Source organism: Neophocaena asiaeorientalis, unplaced genomic scaffold, assembly GCF_003031525.2.
Source record: "Neophocaena asiaeorientalis asiaeorientalis breed wild unplaced genomic scaffold, Neophocaena_asiaeorientalis_V1.1 scaffold110, whole genome shotgun sequence".
Taxonomy (NCBI): Eukaryota; Metazoa; Chordata; class Mammalia; order Artiodactyla; family Phocoenidae; genus Neophocaena; species Neophocaena asiaeorientalis.
Window position 1 is genome coordinate 6,737,054 of NW_020175053.1, and position 19,852 is coordinate 6,756,905.

Below are 19,852 nucleotides of genomic sequence, written 5' to 3' on the forward strand. Positions count from 1 at the left end.
TGGAGTATAATTGCTTTGCAATGTTGTGTTAGTTTTTGCTGTATAACAGTGAATCAGCTATATGTATACATATATCCCCGTATCCCCTCCCTCTTGCGTCTCCCTCCCACACTCCCTATCGCACCCCTCTAGGTGGACACAAAGCACCGAGCTGATCTCCCTGTGTTATGTAGCTGCTTCCCACTAGCTATCTATTTTACATTTGGTAGTGTATATATGTCAGTGCTACTCTCTTACCCTTCCCCCTCCCCACGTCCTCAAGTCCAATCTCGACGTATGCGTCTTTATTCCTGTCCTGCCCCTAGGTTCATCAGTACCCTTTTTTTTTTAGATTCCATATATGTGTGTTAGCGTATGGTATTTGTTTTTCTCTTTCTGACTTACTTCACTCTGTATGACAGACTCTAGGTCCATCCAGCTCATTACAAATAACTCAATTTCGTTTCTTCTTATGTCTGAGTAATATTCCATTGTATACACGTGCCATATTTTTTTATCCATTCATCTGTCAATGGACACCTGGGTTCCTTCCATGTCCTGGCTATTGTAAATAGTGCTGCAGTGAACACTGTGGTGCATAGTGGCCATGGATCATGGGCCCAGCCGCTCCGTGACATGTGGGATCTTCCCGGACCGGGGCACGAACCCGTGTCCCCTGCATTGGCAGGTGGACCCTCAACCACTGTGCCGCCAGGGAAGCCCAGGTGGTTCTTTTTAATTGCATTTCCCTGTGAGTAATGATGTTGAGAAGTTTTTCATGTCTTTTTTTTTTTTTTTTTTTAATTTGGCCATGCCACACGGCATGCGGGATCTTAGTTTCCCAGCCAAGAATTGTACCCATGCTCCCTGCAGTGGAAGCACAGAGTCTTAACCCCTGGACCACCTGGGAAGTCCTTTTTCATGTCCTTTTTAACCATTCATTTATCTTCTTTGGAGAGGTATTTCTTCAAATATTTTGCTCACTGGTATGAGGTTTTTTGCCTTTTCGTTATTTATATTTATTGTTGAGTTGTACAAGTTCTTTTTGTATTCCAGATATACAAAAGTTCTTAGATGTGTTGCAGATATTTTCTGTCAGTGACTTACCCATTCATTTGCTTAACTGTACTTTTAAAAACATCTGTTTATTTGTTTAGTACACTAAAATTCACTCTTCCTGTATATCATTCTTTGAGCTTTGACAAATGTAACCAGCACCACACTCAGGATGCGGAACACACTTCTGTCCCCCCATAGTTCCCTTGTGCACCTTGTGGTCAGTGCCTCCTCTGCCTTGAGGTCCCACCTGGCAACCACTTGTCTTCTGGTAAAGTCCAGTTTATAATAATTTTTCTTCTTGGTGATGAATGTAAGCACTCTTTGCCTAACGCAGGTTCACAAAGATTTTCTTATATTTTCTCCTAGAAGTTTTATAGTGTTAGGTTTTATATTTAAGTCCTTGATCTGTTTTGGGTTAATATTAAGGTATGGGTTGAGTTTTGTTTTTCTGGGGTTTTTGTTTTTGTTGTTGTTTTGTTTTTTTGAGTGGTAGAACACTGGGATTTTTTATTTTTTGAAGTATAGTTGATTTACACTGTTGTGTTAGTTTCAGGTGTACTGCAGAGTGATTCAGATATGTATATGTATTTATAGTTACATATGTTTATACATATATTTATATTACATATATATTCTTTTTCAGATTCTTTTCCATTGTAGGTTATTACAAGATACTGAATATAGTTTCCTATGCTATATATAGGTCCTTGTTGTTTACCTAGTTTATATATAGTAGTGTGTATCTGTTAATCCCAAACTCCTAATTTATCCCTCCCGCCCCCCACCCCTTTCCCCTTTGGTAACCATAATTTTGTTTTGTATGTCTGTGAGTTGAGCTTCATTTTTTGATATGTGGATTTCCAACTGTTTCACTACCACTTACTGAGATATTATTCTTTCTCTATTGAATTGTCTTTGTACCTTTGTCAAAAATCAATTGGCCACATTAGTGTGGGTTTACTTCTGGGCTCTGTGTTCTGTTCCATTGAACTAGGTATCTTTACTGAGCTTTTGATCAGAGAAATTGTGAATTTTGAAGAAGTCCAATTTATCAGTTTTTTCTTTTATGGTAATCTTTGCCTACTCCATGGTTGGGAAGATCTGCCTCCTTACTAGACTTTGAGCTCTGTGAGGGCAGAGACCTTGTACTTCTCCTTCTGTTCTCGCTTGCATCCAGCACAGTACCTGGCCCCCTGGAGGCACAAGGCTCTGTTGTTTGAAGGAGCTAATGGGTTTGTCTTAAGGATTTAAATGTAAAAATGTATTCGAAGCACTTTATACACTGCTTGGCACATGCAAAATGAACTTTCAAGAATCTGATTTTGCTATAGCTGTTGTTTCTCTTGAGATGTACTGGCTATACTATACCATGGCTGTCTCAGAATACGTTTTGAGTGTTGTATGAAATTGCTGATATATGTTACATAAGATGTGAGATAGCTCTCACTCCAGTTCTGCAAACCAGCAAGGCTTTCATCAGATTTCATGGTGAGATCAAAACATTAACAGCCAAGTAAAAACTAAGAGTTCGGCACCATCAAACCAGCTTTACAAAAAATGTTAAAGGGACTTCTCTAGTGGAAAATAAAAGACCACAACTAGAAATATGAAAATAATGAAAGGAAAAATCTAATTGGTAAAAAGAAATACACAGTAAAAGTAGTAAATCAACCACGTATGAAGCCAGTAGGAAGGTTAAAAGACAAAAGTAGTAAAATCACCTGTATCCATCATAAGTAAAGGGATACACAAAACAAAAAGATATAAAATATGATGTCAAACCAGTAAACTTTGTGCAGGGGTGGGCAGTAAAAATGCAGGTTAGAATGCATTTGAACTCGAGATCAGCAGTTTACAATAATCATATCTATCTATGTATGTATCTATCTAACTATATCTATAAACCTCGTGATAACCACTAACCAAAAACCTGTAATAAATACACACACAAAAAAAGAGAAAAGAATCCAAATATAACATGAAAGATTCATCAAATCACAAGGGAATAGAGCAAAAGAAGAAGAAAGGAACAAAAAAGAACTACAAAACAGCTCAAAAAAAAACAGCTCAAAGACAGTCAACAAAATGGCAATTAAGCAGGTGCATATGAATAATTACTTTAAATGTAAATGGACTAAATACTCCAATCAAAAGACAGAGAGTAGCTGAGTGGATGCACAAAATAAGACCCATATATATGCTGCCTAAAGGTAACTCACCTCACATGTAAAGCCACACAGACTGAAAGTGAGGGGATAGAAGAAGGTATTTCATGCAAATGGAAATGAAAAGAAAACTGAGGTAGCAATACTTACATCAGACAAAATACACTTTAAAACAAAGATTGGAAGAAGTGACAGACAGGATATTACATAATAAGGGATCAATCCAAGAATAAAATATAACAATTGTAAATATACATGCACCCAGGGACTTCCCTGGCGGTCCAGCGGTTAACACTTCGCCTTCCAATGCAGGGGATGCGGGTTCGGTCCCTGGTCAGGGAGGTAAGATCCCACATGCCTCAGGGCCAAAAAACCAAAACATAAAACAGAAGCAATATTGTAAGAAATTCGATAAAGACTTTAAAAATTCAGTCCACATTTAAAAAAAAAAGTCTTAAACAATATATATATATACATAGGAGCAACCTAAGTACATAAAACAGCATAAAGGGTGACATTGATAGTAACACAATAATAGTAGGGAATTTTAACATCCCATTTTCATTAATGGAAAGATATCCAGAAGGAAAATCAGTAAGGAAACACTGGTCTTAAACAACATTAAACAACACATTAGACAGATGGACTTAATAGACCTATATAGAACATTCCATCTGAAAGCAGCAGAACACACATTCTTTTCAAGTGCACATGGAACATTTTCTAGCATAGACCATATGCCAGGCCACAAGACAAGTCTCAGTAAATTTAAGAAGACTGAAATCATATCAAGCATCTTCTTCTACCACAAAACTATGAGACTAGAAATCAACTACAAGAAAAAATACAAAAAACACAAACATGTGGAGGCTAAACAATATACTGCTAAACAACCAATGGATCATTGAAGAAATAAAAGTGTTAAATTCCTGGAGATAAATGAAAACAAAAACACAGTGATCCAGGGACATCCCTGGTGGTCCAGTGGTTAAGAATCCACCTTCCAATGCAGGGGATGTGGGTTCGATCCCTGGCTGGGGAACTAAGATCCCACATGCCGTGGGGCAACTAAGCCTGTGCACCACAACTAGAGAGCCTGTGTGCTGCAACTACAGAGTCCATGTGATCTGGAGCTCGTGCGCCAAAACTGGAGAGAAGCCCACACACTGCAGCAAAAGATCCTGCGTGCTGCAACTAAGACCTGATGCAGCCAAAAATAAATAAATAAATAAAAAATAACACAATGATCCAAAATCTATAGGATACAGCAAAAGCAGTTCTGAACGTTTATAATGATATAAGCTACCTCAGGAAATAAGAAAATCTCAAACAATGTAAAGAAACTAGAAAAAGAAGAACAAAACCCAAAGTTAGTAGAAAGAAAGAAAGATCAGAGCATAAATAAATAAAATATAGGGCTTCCCTGGTGGCGCGGTGGTTGGGAGTCTGCCTGCCGGTGCAGGGGACGCGGGTTCGTGCCCCGGTCTGGGAGGATCCCGCGTGCCGCGGAGCGGCTGAGCCTGTGCGTCCAGAGCCTGTGCTCCGCAACGGTGAGAGGCCCGCGTACCGCCAAAAAAAAAAAATAAATAAATAAATAAAATATAGAGACTAAAAAACAATAGAAAATATCAATGAAACTAAGAGCTGGGTTTTTGAAAAGCTAAACAAAATTGGTAAACCTTTAGCCAGACTCATCAGTAGGAAAGAGAGAGGGCCCAAATAAAATCTGAAATGAAACCGGTGCAGGGGACGCGGGTTCGTGCCCCGGTCTGGGAGGATCCCGCGTGCCGCGGAGCGGCTGAGCCTGTGCGTCCAGAGCCTGTGCTCCGCAACGGTGAGAGGCCCGCGTACCGCCAAAAAAAAAAAATAAATAAATAAATAAAATATAGAGACTAAAAAACAATAGAAAATATCAATGAAACTAAGAGCTGGGTTTTTGAAAAGCTAAACAAAATTGGTAAACCTTTAGCCAGACTCATCAGTAGGAAAGAGAGAGGGCCCAAATAAAATCTGAAATGAAAAGGGAGACATTACAATTGATACCACAGAAATACAAAGGATCATAAAAGACTACTATGAACAATTATATGCTAATAAAATGGACAACCTAGAAGAAATGGACAAATTCCTAGAAATGTAAAATCTCCCAAGACTGAACCTGGAAGAAATAGAAAATATGAACAGACCAATTACCAGTAATGAAATTGAATCAGTAAGTAAAAAAAAAAAACTCCCGGGCTTCCCTGGTGGCGCAGTGGTTGAGAGTTCGCCTGCCGATGCAGGGGACACGGGTTCGTGCCCCGGTCCGGGAAGATCCCACATGCCGTGGAGCAGCTGGGCCCATGAGCCATGGCCGCTGGGCCTGCGCGTCCGGAGCCTGTGCTCTGCAACGGGAGAGGCCACAACGGTGAGAGGCCTGCGTACCGCAAAAAAAAAAAAAAACTCCCAACAAACAAAAGTCCAGGACCAGATGGCTTCACAGGTGAATTCTACCAGCCATTTAGAGAAGAGTTAATATTTTTCCTTCACAAACTATTCAAAAAAATTACAGAGAGGAACACTTCTGAACTCATTCTGTGAGGCCAGCATCACCCTGATACCAAAACCAGACAAAGATATCACAAAAAAAGAAAATTACATTCCAATATCATTGATGAACATAGATGCCAAAATCCTCAACAAAATATTAGCAAACCGAATTCAACAATACATTAAAATCCCGGACTTCCCTGGTGGCACAGTGGTTAAGAATCCACCTGCCCAGTGCAGGGGACACAGATTTGATCCCTGGTCTGGGAAGCAACTAAGCCCATGTGCCACAACTACTGAGCCTGCGCTCTAGAGCCAGTGAGCCACAACTACTGAAGCCCGCATGCCCTAGAGCCCGCGTGCCACAACTACTGAGCCCGCATGCTGCAACTGCTGAAGCCTGCGTGCCTAGAGCCCATGCTCTGCAACAAAGAGTAGCCCCCGCTCCCCACAACTAGAGAAAACCTGTGCGCAGCAATGAAGACCCAACACAGCCAAAAATTTAAAAAATTAAATTTAAAAAAATAAAAAAAACAATACATTAAAATCCCCACAATCAAGTAGGATTTCTCCCAGTGATGCAAGGATGGTTCACTATCCACAAATCAATCAATGTGATGTGTACCACATTAACAAATTAAAGAATAAAAATGTCATCTCAATAGATGTGGAAAAACTTTTGACAAAATTCAGCATCCGTTTGTAATTTTAAAAAACTCCCAACAAAGTAGGTATAGAAGAGACATACCTGAACATAATAAAGACCATATATACCAAGTCCACAGCTAACATCATTCTCAACAGTGAAAAGCTGAAAGCATTTCCTATGAGATCAGGAACAAGACAGGATGCCCACTCTTGCCACTATTTATTCAGCAGAGTAATGGAAGTCCTAGGTACAGCAATCAGACAAGACAAAGAAATTAAAAAAAAAAAAAAAAAAAAAAAAAAAAAAAAAAAAAAAAACAAAACAAACAAAAAAAAAAAAAAAAGGAATAGGGACTTCCCTGGCGGTCTAGTGGTTAAGACTCTGTGCTCCCAATGCAGGGGGCCCGGGTTCCATCCCTGGTCAGGGAACTTAGATCCCGCATGCCGCATGACATGGCCAAAAAAGAAGAAGAAGGAAAAAGAAGAAATAAAAGGAATCCAAATTGGAAAGGAAGAAGTAAAACTGTCACTGTTTGCAGATGACATGATACTACACATAGAAAATTCTAAGGACGCCACCAAAAAACTGCAGGAGATCATCAATGAATTTTGTAAAGTTGCAGGATACAAAATTAATATACAGAAATCTGTGGCATTTTTATACACTAACACTGAACTGTCAGAGAAATTAAGAAAACAGTCCCATTTACAGTCACAAAAAAGAATAAACATTTAAAAATGGGCAGAGATGTGAATAGATGTTTTTCCAAAGAAAACATACAGATGGCCAACAGGCACATGAAAAGATGCTCAACACCACTAATCATCAGTGAAATGCAATTCAAAACCACAATGAGATATCACCTCACAGCTGTCGGAATGGCTGTCATCAAAAAGACAACAAGTGTTGGCAAAGATGTGCAGAAAAGGGAACCTCCGTGCACTGTTGGTGGGAATGTAAATTGGTGCAGTCACTATGGAAAACAGTATGGAGAGTCCTCAAAAAGTTAAAAATAAAACCACCATATACGGTGCAGCAGTTCCACTCCTTGGTATTTATCCGAAGAAAATGAAAATACTAAGTAAAAGAGATATATGCACGCCTATGTTTATTGCAGCATTGTATACAATAGCCAGGATATGAAAGCAACCTAAGTGTGCCCATCAGTTGATGAGTAGATAAAGAAGATGTGGTATATATATGCAGTGGGATATTACTCAGTCATAAAAAGAGTAAAATCTTGCCATTTGTATCAACGTGGATGTACCTAGAGGGTCTTATGCTAATTGAAATAAGTCAGAGAAAGACAAATACTGTATGATTGCACTTATATGTTGAATCTAAAAAAAAAGAAAAGAGGGACTTCCCTGGTGGTCCAGCGGTTAAGACCCTGCCCTCCCAATGCAGGAAGTCCAGGTTCGATCCCTGGTCAGAGAACTAGATCCCGCATGCTGCAACTAAAGATCCCGCATGCCACAACCAAAGATCCTGCATGCTGCAACTAAAGATCCTGCATGCTGCAACTAAAGATCCTGCATGCCGCAACATAGGTGCCACGTGCTGCAACTAAGACCCAGCACAGCCAAATAAATAAATAAGTAAATGAATAAATAAAAATTTAAAAAGAGACAAAACAAACAAGTGTAACAAAACAGAAACAGAGTTATAGATACAGAGAAGAAGCAGGTGGTTGCAGAGGGGAGGGGTGGGGGAAGGAAAGAAATAGGTGAGGGAGATTAAGAGGTACAAACTTACAGTTGCAATGTAATTGGTTCACAGGTATGAAATATACAACATAGGGAATATGGTCAATAATATTATAATAACTTTGCATGGTGACAGATGGTAGCTGGAGTTGTGATCATTTGAAGTGTATAGAAATATAGAATCACTATGTTATATAATGGAAACTAACATAGCGTTGTAGGTCAGTCATACTTCAAAAAATAAACTCAGAGAAAAGAGATCAGATTTGTGGTTACCAGAGGCGGGGGTTGGGGGAGGAGGGGGAATTGGATGAAGGCAGTCGAAAGGTAAAAACTTCCAGTTGTAAGATAAATAAGTGCTCAGGATGTAATGTACAACATGATAAATAGAATTAAGACTGCTGTGTGTTATATAGGAAAGTCATTAAGAGAATAAACCATAACAGTTCTCATCACAAGGAAAAAAATGTCTCTGCTTCTTTAATTTTGTATCTATATGAGATGATTGATATTCACTAAACTTAACTGTGATAATCATTTCACGATGTCTGTAAGTCAGATCATTACGGTGCACTCCTTAAACTTATACAGTGCTGTTTGTCATTATATCTCAATAAAACCGGAAGAAAAAAATAAAAGTAAAAAATGTGTGGCATGAGTGTTGGATGAAGCTGCTAGTGGATGTTCTGTCAGAGGCGGATGCTGTTACTCCAGTTCTGCCCACCCCTTTGCCCTGGTCTCCCTCCCAAGTATACCCCTCCCTCCCTCCCCTGCACCCAGCCCTCGTAAAGTGTAGACTTGTTGCTGGTTGCTGTTCGTTCCTTGAGGTGCTGTTGGTTCAGTAGAAATGCGTGGTGATCCTGCCTCTCCTCTCTGGTCCCGTCCTTTTCCTGGGGTCTCCCCTCCTCTTCTAGGCTCACTCACTTGCAGCTAGGCCTTCTTTCCCGAGCATCCACTGAGGAGACTCATAGGGAAGGGCAGGCAGAGCAGACCAGCCAGTGTCTTGGTTGGGCAGTGTCCAAGGAGAGAAGGTTGCAGGTGATGGTCACTTCACCTCCTGGATGTAGAACGTGCTTGTTATTTATGAGAAATCAACACTGAACTTCGGCCTTGTCACTTTATGCTGGGGGGGGCAATGTCCAGCCTTGTGACTCCTCAGCTGATGGGCGGGAGTGGCTGCCGCTCCCCTGGGGCAGGCAGGTGCCGGGAAGCAGGGGGCGTCTTCTCTCCCTCAGGTAGGCTGAGTGAGGGGGAGCCTGGCCCTGGCTCAGTGAAGGGTTTGAAGGTCACAGTGACTGGGGAGCCCCTGGTGGTAGGGAGGCACATCAAAGCATCAGTGGACGTATTTTGAAACCACCACAGGAGCCTTTTCATGTTCACAGTGCTTTGGTGCACCCCTGACTCTGTGGGTCCCGTTGGCAGACAGGCAGCCCTGGTACCCTGGGGTTTTGTGGGGCTGACCTCTACGGAGGCGCTGCATTTCATGAGTCCTCTGACTTCTGTCTTAACAGAGAGAATATGGGTCAGAATCAGAAAATTTGGACCCAACCCTCTGAAGGACAATGGGTTAGTCACACCCCACATCAGAGTGCAGAGCATCCTGGCAGGGCGGCTGTGATTCCTGCCCGGATTCCGCTTAGCTGTGCTGGCTTCGGAGCTGGGGATCTGGGTCCTATCCTGCTGTGCCAGCCCGACAGGGGACAGGTCAGGTGGGTCAGCCCTTCTGCTGAGGGAGCCAGGTGGCCGAGGCTGGGATAGCATAAGCAGCGGGGTGTCTGGCCTGCCTTTAAACCCCACTGGTAACACTTCAGTCTATAGTTTGCCCTGAGTCACACGCCTCCGGCTCGCTCTAGAACTCTGGGCCCTTGGGCTTGAGGGTCACAGGCAGCTGGTCTCTGAGCGCCTTGCGGCTTGAAGATCAGATGCCAGTGTCCCTCCTGCTGTGACCCTGGCGTCTGCCTGAGCCTAGGGATGCCCAGGCCTCCTGTCCATGGGGCCTTGATGGGGCACCGCACCGTTCAGAGCCCTGGGCCTGACCCCTTTCCCCGGGCAGGTCCCTCCAAGAGCATGTTCCTCCTCAGAGGGCCCCGGAGTCATTCCAGGGGATGGAGGACACACATGAAGCTGTGCAGCCGGCCACCTCCTTGGGGCCTCGTGTCCACCACCCACAGGAGGGGATGGAGCCAAGCAAGGTGGAGTAGGGGTCTTGGCTGACAAGGGGCTTCACTGCAGTCCGGGAGCTGAGGCCTGTGGTTTGTCTCGGGACAGGTCCCTGGGGCCTCTTTCAAAGCTCATCTCCCTGTATATCATGCCAGGAACCTGCTGGAGCCGTGAAGTGATAGCGACTGGGAACCACTGGGAACGGGCCAGGGGTGCTATAGGGGGAGCCATGGGAATAGCTGAGTCAGGGTTCGCAAGAACATGGGAGGAGGGGGTGCCGGAGGAAGGCTAGAGGTGGCCCTTTGCCTCCTGAAAGGGCAAGTGGCACTTGGAACCCGTCGGGAAGGTGGGAGTTGCTGATGTAATCACAGCTGGTTCTAGAACGGCTTCCCAGGCCCTGCTGCCATGGGTGTTCTGGGGCTACTCCTCCGTGGCTCCTCACAGCGTGACCGTGAAGCCACTTGGTCCCTTTGGTTCATGTGTCCCGCTGGGCCCAGCCACACAGGGCTCCCTCCAGGGCACATGCCCCACCTTCCCTGATCGTGGCAGCCCAGGGCCTTCCCTGTTGTCACTGGGGGTTCAGGCCCCTTATTCTCAGCCTCTGATCTCGGGACTCAGGTGAGCCCTCTGCAGGGGGCCCGCCTTGCAGGGTGACCCGCGGATCTGCATCTGACTTCTCTGCGTTGTCAGCACTTGTTAGCAGGGACCGGCGGCCCTCATGCCCAGGCGCCATGCCTTCTAGCCCTGCGCAGCGCTGCCCAGCACCCACTGGGCCCCACCCTGAGCTCTTTCTGGGGAAGCATGTGCGAACCATGTTGGGGAGGCCGGGTAGCCTAGGGCTAGGCCTACGGATCGCCGTGGTGGCTGGGGAGAGGGGCCCCAACCCGCTCCTGCACTTATGGGCTGAGTTTTGATTTCCCAAGTGATGGGCTTCTGCTGTATGCCATCTTCCTCCCTTTCTCTTTTTTAGTAAGTTTATGTATTTGTTTTTGGCTGCGTTGGGTCTTCGTGGCTGTGCACAGGCTTTTTCTAGTTGCGGCAAGCGGGGGCTACTCTTCATTGTGGTGTGCGGGCTTCTCATTGCGGTGGCTTCTCTTGTTGCGGAGCACGGGCTCTAGGCGCTTGGGCTTCAGTAGTTGTGGCACTTGGGTTCTAGAGCACAAGCTCAGTAGTTGTAGTGCAAAGGCTTAGTCCGCGGCATGTGGGATCTTCCAGGACCAGAGCTCGAACCCGTGTCCCCTGAATTGGCAGATGGTTTTTTTTTTTTTTTTTTTTTGCGGTACGCGGGCCTCTCACTGTTGTGGCCTCTCCCATTGCGGAGCACAGGCTCCGGACGCACAGGCTCAGCGGCCATGGCTCATGGGCCCAGCCACTCCATGGCATGTGGGATCTTCCCGGACCGGGGCACGAACCCATGTCCCCTGCATCGGCAGGCAGACTCTCAACCACTGCGCCACCAGGGAAGCCCGGCAGGTGGATTCTTAACCACCGGTGCCACCAGGGAAGGCCCCTTCTATTTCTTTCTTTTTTTTTTTTTTTTTTTGGCCGCGCCATATGGCATGTGAGATCTTAGTTCCCTGACCAGAGATTGAACCCGGTCCCGGGCAGTGAAAGCACAGAGTCCTAACTACTGGTGTGCCATGTAAGTCCCTTCCTCTATTTCTTTGTGGGTAAATGGTGAGAGGAAATCAGTTCCAGACAATTTAGGCCATGTACTAAATTTCACACAGAAACCTGAGACAGCTCACTTTACATAATTTAAAATGAGGCCGAGACTTGCTGACTAAGAAGAAATTGAATCTAGAGAAAGCACCTGTACTGCAGAGACATGACATTTCTACGGGGCACGAGTCCTCTAGGCCCCAGACATTGCGTGGTTAAAGCAGTAGCTCTGGGCTTCTCTGGTGGCGCAGTGGTTGAGAATCCGCCTGCCAATGCGAAGGACACAGATTCGGGCCCTGGTCCGGGAAGATCCCACATGCCGCAGAGCAACTAAGCCCGTGAGCCACAACTACTGAGCCCACACTCTAGAGCCTGTGAGCCGCAACTACTGAGCCCATGCTCCTAGAGCCCATGCTTCACAAGAGAAGCCACCGGAGTGAGAAGCCAGTGCACACAACGAAGGGTAGTCCCCACTCGCCGCAGCTAGAGGAAAAGCCCGCGCATAGCAATGGAGACCCAGTGCAGCCAAAGATTAAAATAAATAAATAAATAATTAAAAAAAAAAAAGCAGCTCTCACCGTGTGGCTGGGGTTTCTAGGATTCCAAGAGGTCAGATGATTTTCATGACAGCACCAAGGGGTCGTCTGCCTCCCTCTCCCTCTCTCACAGGTGTGGAGTGCTATTTCCGGAGGCTACCTGATGTGATGGCCAGTGGGATATGTGCTTGGGATTCTCTCTCTTTTCATTCATTCATTTATTTATTTATTCTATCTCTCCTTTCTTCTTCTTTTTCTTTTGCGGTACGCGGGCCTCTCACTGTTGTGGCCTCTCCTATTGCGGAACACAGGCTCCGGACGTGCAGGCTCAGCGGCCATGGCTCACAGGCCCAGCCGCTCTGCGGCATGTGGGATCTTCCCGGACCAGGGCACGAACCCGCGTCCCCTCCATCGGCAGGCAGACTCTCAACCACTGCGCCACCAGGGAAGCCCTCTCCTTTCTTTTAAAGGGTTTTTAAAAATTGTGGTAAAATTCACATGACATCAGGTTTACCACTTTAACCATCTTAAGTGTACAGGTCAGTATGAGTACATTGGCAGTAGTGTGCAGCCGTCACTGCCATTCATCTCCAGAACTTTTTCATCTTCCCAAACTGAAACTCTGTCCCCATCAGACAAAAGCTCCCATCCCCAACCCCCAGCCCCTGGCAACCTCTTCCACTTTATGTCTCTGTGGATTTGACTGCTCCAGGGACTTCATGTACGTGTACTTGTCCTCCTGTGTCTGGCTTGTTTCACTGAGTATAATGTCCTCAAGGTTCATCCACATTTTAGCATGTGTCAGAATTTGCTTCCTTTTTATGACCCAGTAATATTCCATTGTATGGACAGGCCACAGCTTGTTTATCCATCATCTGTTGCTGGACACCTGGGGTGTTCCTCCTCTTGGCTCTGGTGAGTCATGCTGCTGTGAGCATCAGAGGATAGGTGTCTGTGAGTCCTGGCATTCAGTTCTCTTGGACACATACCTAGGAGTGGGATTGCTAGCTCCTATAGTAACTCTGTGTTTAAGCTTTTTTTTTTCTTATATTGGAGTATAGGTGATTTACAATGTAGTGTTAGTTTCAGGTGTACAGCAAAGTGATTCAGTTATACATACATCCATTCTTTTTAGATTCTTTTCACATATAGGTTATTACAGAGTATTGAGTAGAGTTCCTTGTGCTATACAGGAGGTCCTGGTAGTGTGTATATGTTAATCCAGCCTCTTAATTTATCCCTCCCCTTGACCTTTCCCCTTTGGTAACCATAAGTTTGTTTTCTAAGTCTGTGAGTCTGTTTCTGTTTTCTAAATAAGTTCATTTGTATCATTTTTAGATTCTACATGTAAGTGGTATCGTATGGTATTTGTTTTTATTTGTCTGACTTCACTTAGTGTGATAATCTCTAGATCCATCCATGTTGCTGCAAAGGGCATTATTTCATTCTTTTTTATGGCTGAGTAATATTCCATTGTATATATGTACCACATCTTTATCCATTCATCTGTTGATGGACATTTAGGTTGCTTCCATGTCCTGGCTATTGTAAGTAGTGCTGCAGTGAACATTGGGGTGTATGTATCATTTCAAAGTATGGTTTCCTCCAGATATATGCCCAGGATTGGGATTGCCGGATCATATGGTAGCTCTATTTTTAGTTTTTGAGGAACCTCCATACTGTTCTCCATAGTGACTGCACCAGTTTACCTCCCACCAATAGTGTGGGAGGGGTCCTTTTTCTCTACACCCTCTCCAGCGTTTATTATGTGTTTAAACCTTTTGAGTAAATGCTTGGGAAGCTTGTGTTTACACAGTTTCTCAGCTTTAATTTCAATACAGTAAATATTGATAGATGTATCCCATATAAACAAAAGATGTTTGGTGTTCTCAGAATTTTTAAGAGTATAAAAAGGTTTTGAAATGAAAAGATTTGAGAACTAGTGTGAAAGAAGTTCGTATTTTGGTGTTGTGGCCTTGCATGTACATGGTGAGGGCATGGATTATTTCAAAAAGCATCAACAATCTATTGGCTAGAGTAGCCAGCCAGGAGATAGTCATCACAAGAGGGGGCTGGGACAGGACCTTGGTGAACCCAGTAGTGAAAAGACAGGGAGACGATTTTTGAGCAGCTTTGTATGTGGCAGAAATTGTGCTGGATGCTTTACAAGGGGACCCGAGAGGATACTGAGGAAGAAAGGAAAGGGAATGTTGATTTACAGCTGGAGTAATACCAGTGAGACCCATCGGACACAGTAAACAGCTGACTGTGTGTTGTTCCCCGCCCAGCATGCAAGGCAGGCTGTGTCATGTCTTGACTCTCCCTGCTCCATTGACCACACTAGCACAATCACCTGGAGGGTTGCCCAGCACAAAGTGGTGCTTGGCAAATATTTTTTGAATGAGCAATTCACATGTGTTAACCAGTGATTCACAGGTTGGATTGCTTTCTGAACAGCCCCTGCACTGTGCAGGTGAGTCAGGAAGGGAAAGAACCTTCCCGGGGATATCAGAACTGATGACACTTCGTTAGCGACTTAAAGAACAGAGTAGTTCAGTTCGGCAGACATTCAGTGGGCACGTCCGTGTGTTAGGTGCTGGGTATGGGTAGATTTATTTCGACACTTAACTCTAGAACAGGGTTTGGCAAACTGCAGCCTGCAGCTGGCTGCTCGTTTTGGTCTTCTTTTGTCTTACACGTTGCTGCATCTCAGTGGTTCACTCCTTTTTACTGCTGAATAGTATTCCATGGTATGGCTCCACTGCAGTTTGTTTATCCATTCAGTTGTTTGGGGCATTTGGGTTGTTTCCAGCTTTTGGCTATTGCAAATAATATTACTCTGAATATGTCTCTGTATGGTCATATACTTCTCTTGGATAAATCCCTAGGAGTGGAATGACTGTGTCATATAGTAGGTATATATTCAGCCTTTTAGAAACTGTCAAACTGTTTTCCACAGCAGTTGTACCATTTTTACATTCCCACTAGCACTGTAGGAGAGTTCTAGTTAACTCACATATTGTCAGCTCTTGGTATCGTCATTTTTCATTTTAGCCATTCTAATATGTAATGGTATCTCATCAGGACTTTAATTTACATTTCCTTAATGAGTAATGATGTTGAGCATCTTTTTATGTGTTTTTGCCATCTGTATCTTCTTTGGTTAATTGTGCATTCTTTTTTTTTTTTTGCGGTAAGCGGGCCTCTCACTGCCGCGGCCTCTCCCGTTGCGGAGCACAGGCTCCGGACGTGCAGGCTCAGCGGCCATGGCTCACGGGCCCAGCCACTCCGCGGCATGTGGGATCTTCCCAGACCGCGGCACGAACCCATGTCCCCTGCATGGGCAGGCGGACTCGCAACCACCGCGCCACCGGGGAAGCCCAATTGTGCATTCTTTTTTTTTTTTTTTTTTTTTGGCCATGCCTCAAGGCTTGTGGGATCTTAGGTCTCCAACTAGGGATTGAACCTGGGGCCCTGGCAGCCTGGCAGTGAGAGCACCAAGTCCTAACTACTGGACTGCCAGGGAATTCCCTAGTTAATTGTCCATTAAAATCTTTTGCCTATTTTAAGAATTGGGTGGGTTGTTTTCTTTTTATTGAAATATGAGAGTTCTTTATATATTCTGGATACAAATCCTTTATCAGATGTGTGATTTACAGTTCTTCTCTCCCAGTATGGGACTTTTCTTTTTATTCTTTTAACAATGTCTTTTGAAACGGAAAGTTCTCTTTTTTTTTTTTTCTCTGTACGCGGGCCTCTCGCAGTTCTGGCCTCTCCGTTGTGGAGCACAGCCTCCAGACGCGCAGGCTCAGCGGCCATGGCTCACGAGCCTAGCCACTCCGCGGCATGTGGGATCTTCTTGGACTGGGGCACGAACCCGTGTCCCCTGCATCGGCAGGCGGACTCTCAGCCACTGCGCCACCAGAGAAGCCATGTTCTGATTTCTTAAAGTGGCAGCTGAGGTCATTGATTTGAGACCTTTCTTCTTTTCTGATATAGGAATTTTAAGCATTTTTAAAAACTTATTTATTTGTTTGTTTGTTTACAGCTGTGTTGGGTCTTTGTTGCTAGGCTTTCTCTAGTTGCCGCGAGCAGGGGCTACTCTTCATTGCGGTGCATGGGCTTCTCATTGCAGTGGCTTCTCGTTGTGGAGCATGGGCTCTAGGCGCTCGGGCTTCAGTAGTTGTGGTGCACGGGCTTAGTTGCTCCTCGGCTTGTGGGATGTTCCCAGACCAGGGCTCGAACCCGTGTCCCCTGCATTGGCAGGTGGATTCTTAACCACTGCGCCACCAGGGAAATCCCCTGATATAGAAATTTAATGCAATACATTTGCCTCTGTGAACTGCTTTAGTTGCATTTCACAAATTTTCATTAAATTAAAATGCTTTCTAATCTCCCTTTTTATTTCCTCTTTGACTCGTAGGCTCTTTAGAAGAATGTCAGTTTTCTATATAGTCGGGGGATTTCCCAGACATCTTTCTGCTGTTGATTTTTAATTTAATTCCATTGTGATCAAACAACACACTTAAATTTGAACCTTTATGAATGTATTGAGATTTGTTTTATGGCTCATATATTTATCTATTATGGTCAGTGTTTTGTACGCATGTGAAAAGAATGTGTATTCTGCTGTAGTTGGGCAGAGATTTCTGTGAATGTCGGTTGGGTCCAGCTGGTTGATAGTGTTGTTCAGGTTGTCTGTATCCTTGCTGATTTTCTGTCTGCTTGTTCTATCAGTTATTGAGAGAAGGGATTGAAGTTGATTGTGAATTTGTCTATTAGCAGTTACAGCAGTTTTTCCTTCATTTGAAGCTCTGCTATATATGCAGAGACATTTAAGGTTATTATGTCCTTTATCACTATTAAATACCTTCTTCGTTTATCGTAATATTATTTGCCCTGAAGTCTCCTTTGTGTGGTATTAATACAGCCACCCCTGGGACTTCCCTGGTGGTGCAGTGGTTAAGAATCTGCCTGCCAATGCAGGGGACACGGGTTTGAGCCCTGGTCTGGGAAGATCCCACATGCCGCGGAGCAGCTAAGCCCGTGCACCACAACTACTGAGCCTGCGCTCTAGAGCCCGCAAGCCACAACTACTGAGCCCGCATGCCACAACTACTGAAGCCCATGCACCTGGAGCCCGTGCCCCGCAACAAGAGAAGCCACCACAATGAGAAGCATGCCCACCACAACAAAGAGTAGTCCCCGCTCACCGCAACTAGAGAAAGCCCCCACGCAGCAACAAAGACCCAACACAGCATTGCACCACCAGGGAAGCCCTCTCTTTTCATCCATGTTAGCATGCCATATCTTTTTCCATTGTTTCATATTCACCTATTTGTGTCCTTATATAAAGTGGGTTTCTTTTAGACACATGTAGTTTCATCGTGCTTTTTTTACCTATGTAACAAATTCTGCCTTTTAATTAGGGTGTTTCGATCACCCCATATGTTTATTGGTCAGGCAAATTTAATTACAGTCTGCCATTTTGTCGTTTGTTTTCTATTTGTGCCAACTGTTGTTTCCTTTTCCCTTTGTTTATTCTTCCTTTGAGTTGAGTATGTTTTGTTCCTTTTGTCTTCCTCGTTGGCTTATTTGCTGTAGCTCTTGTGTTAGTTTAGTGATATTCAACTTTAACTTATCACATTCATGGGACAGACCACTTTACCTGTAGTGTTAGAGCCTTTAAACGGTATGCTTCAGTTTCTCCCTTCCCGGCTTTTGTGCTGCTGTTGTCACAATTTTACTTCCACTCAGGTTATAAACCCCACAAGGGAGTACGTGTGCATTTGCTTTAAGTGCCTCCAGGTTGGCAGTCTTTTCTTTTTTCCTCTCAGAACTGAGAAGTGTTGTTCCACCATCTTCCAGCTTGTGTTGTTTCTAGTGAGAAATCTGCTGTCATCTTTACTTTGTTTTTCTGTGCATCATGTCTTTTTTATCTGCTTTTAAGACTTTTCTCTTTTTGCTGGTTTTAGGCAATTTGATTATGATGTGCCCTGGAGTATTTTTCTCTCTATTTCTTGTGTCTGCGGTTCATCAAGCTACTTGGATCTGTGGGTTTATAGTTTTCATCAAATTAGGGAATTTTTCTGCCATTGCTTCTTCAAATATTTTTCTGTTTCCCCTCCGTGTACATGTGTTCGGGTGGCTTGAAGTGGTCCCAGAGCCACAATTCAATTTTTTCTAGCCTTCTTTTCTTTCTGTTTATAGAGTTTCTGTTGTTTGTGCAGTGTGTTTGTATTTCTCACAGTAGGTTTCTTTCTTTGTGTCTTCCATATCCCTACTTAACATGTTTAATCTTTCCTCTAACTTCTTCAACATTTACAATACAGTTATAATAATTCTTAATGTTTTTATCTTTTCTGTCATTTCTGCCATTTCTGGATTGATTTTTTTCCTCCTCATTTTGGTCATAATTTCCTGTTTGCATGTCTGGTAATTTTTTTATTGGATGGCAGACTATGAATTTTTTTTTTTTTTGCGGTATACAGGCCTCTCACTGTTGTGGCCTCTCCTGTTGCAGAGCACAGGCTCTGGACGCACAGGCTTAGCGGCAGTGGCTCACGGGCCTTGCCGCTCCGCGACATGTGGGATCTTCCTGGACCGGGGCACGAACCCATGTCCCCTGCATCGGCAGGTGGACTCTCAACCACTGCGCCACCAGGGAAGCCCAGACTATGAATTTTGACTTTCTGAGTTGTGCATATTTCTGCATATACCTATAAATATTCTTGAGCTTTGTTTTAGGGTGTGACTTGGAAACAGTTTGGTCATTTCAGCTCTTCGTTTTAATCTTGGTTAGTCAGGACTAGGGCAGCATTCAGCCTAGAGTTAATTTTTCCCCACTAACCAGGCAAGACTCTTCTGCATCTTGACCCAGTGCCCCATGAATTAGAAGTTGTTTCCAGTGTGGATCCAGAGAACAGGTGCTTTTGTGGCCCTGATGAGCTTTAGTTATTGTTATTGTTCCCTCTTACCCCAAGGATGGTCTCTCCCCGGCCGTGCCTGCTGATAGCATACCTGAGAGCCAGGGCAGGCGGGTGGCAGGAGCTGGCTGAACCTGGCCTCAGTCAGGCCCTTCGGTACTGAGTTACTCGGTGTTTTGTCTGTCCCCTATTACAGTTGCTTCCAGAAACCACTTCCTTAAAGCACAGGTCTTGTAATGTCGCTTACTGGCTAAATCACCTTTGCTCCATACAACATGCGAACTTAAGTTCAAAATACCTTCCCCCCGTTCCCCATGGTCTCTGTTCGTGGCAGGCTCCCCTGTTCCTCCCTTCCTGCGCCATCCTATGCACCTTGTGAAGCCTCGGGAGCCCCATGCCCCCACGTCATCCAGGCAGTGGCCTGAGGCCCTGGGTGGGGGTGGCCTCTCCCCCTGCATTCACCTAGCGTGCTGGCACCTCT

At 44.5% G+C, this 19,852-nt stretch overlaps 1 protein-coding gene across 2 annotated transcripts in view; it reads left to right on the plus strand.

Moving 5' to 3' along the window:
* Positions 1-19,852, plus strand: part of DGCR2 (DiGeorge syndrome critical region gene 2) — a 72,903-nt gene that overhangs the window by 15,023 nt on the left and 38,028 nt on the right. The window lies entirely within an intron of this gene.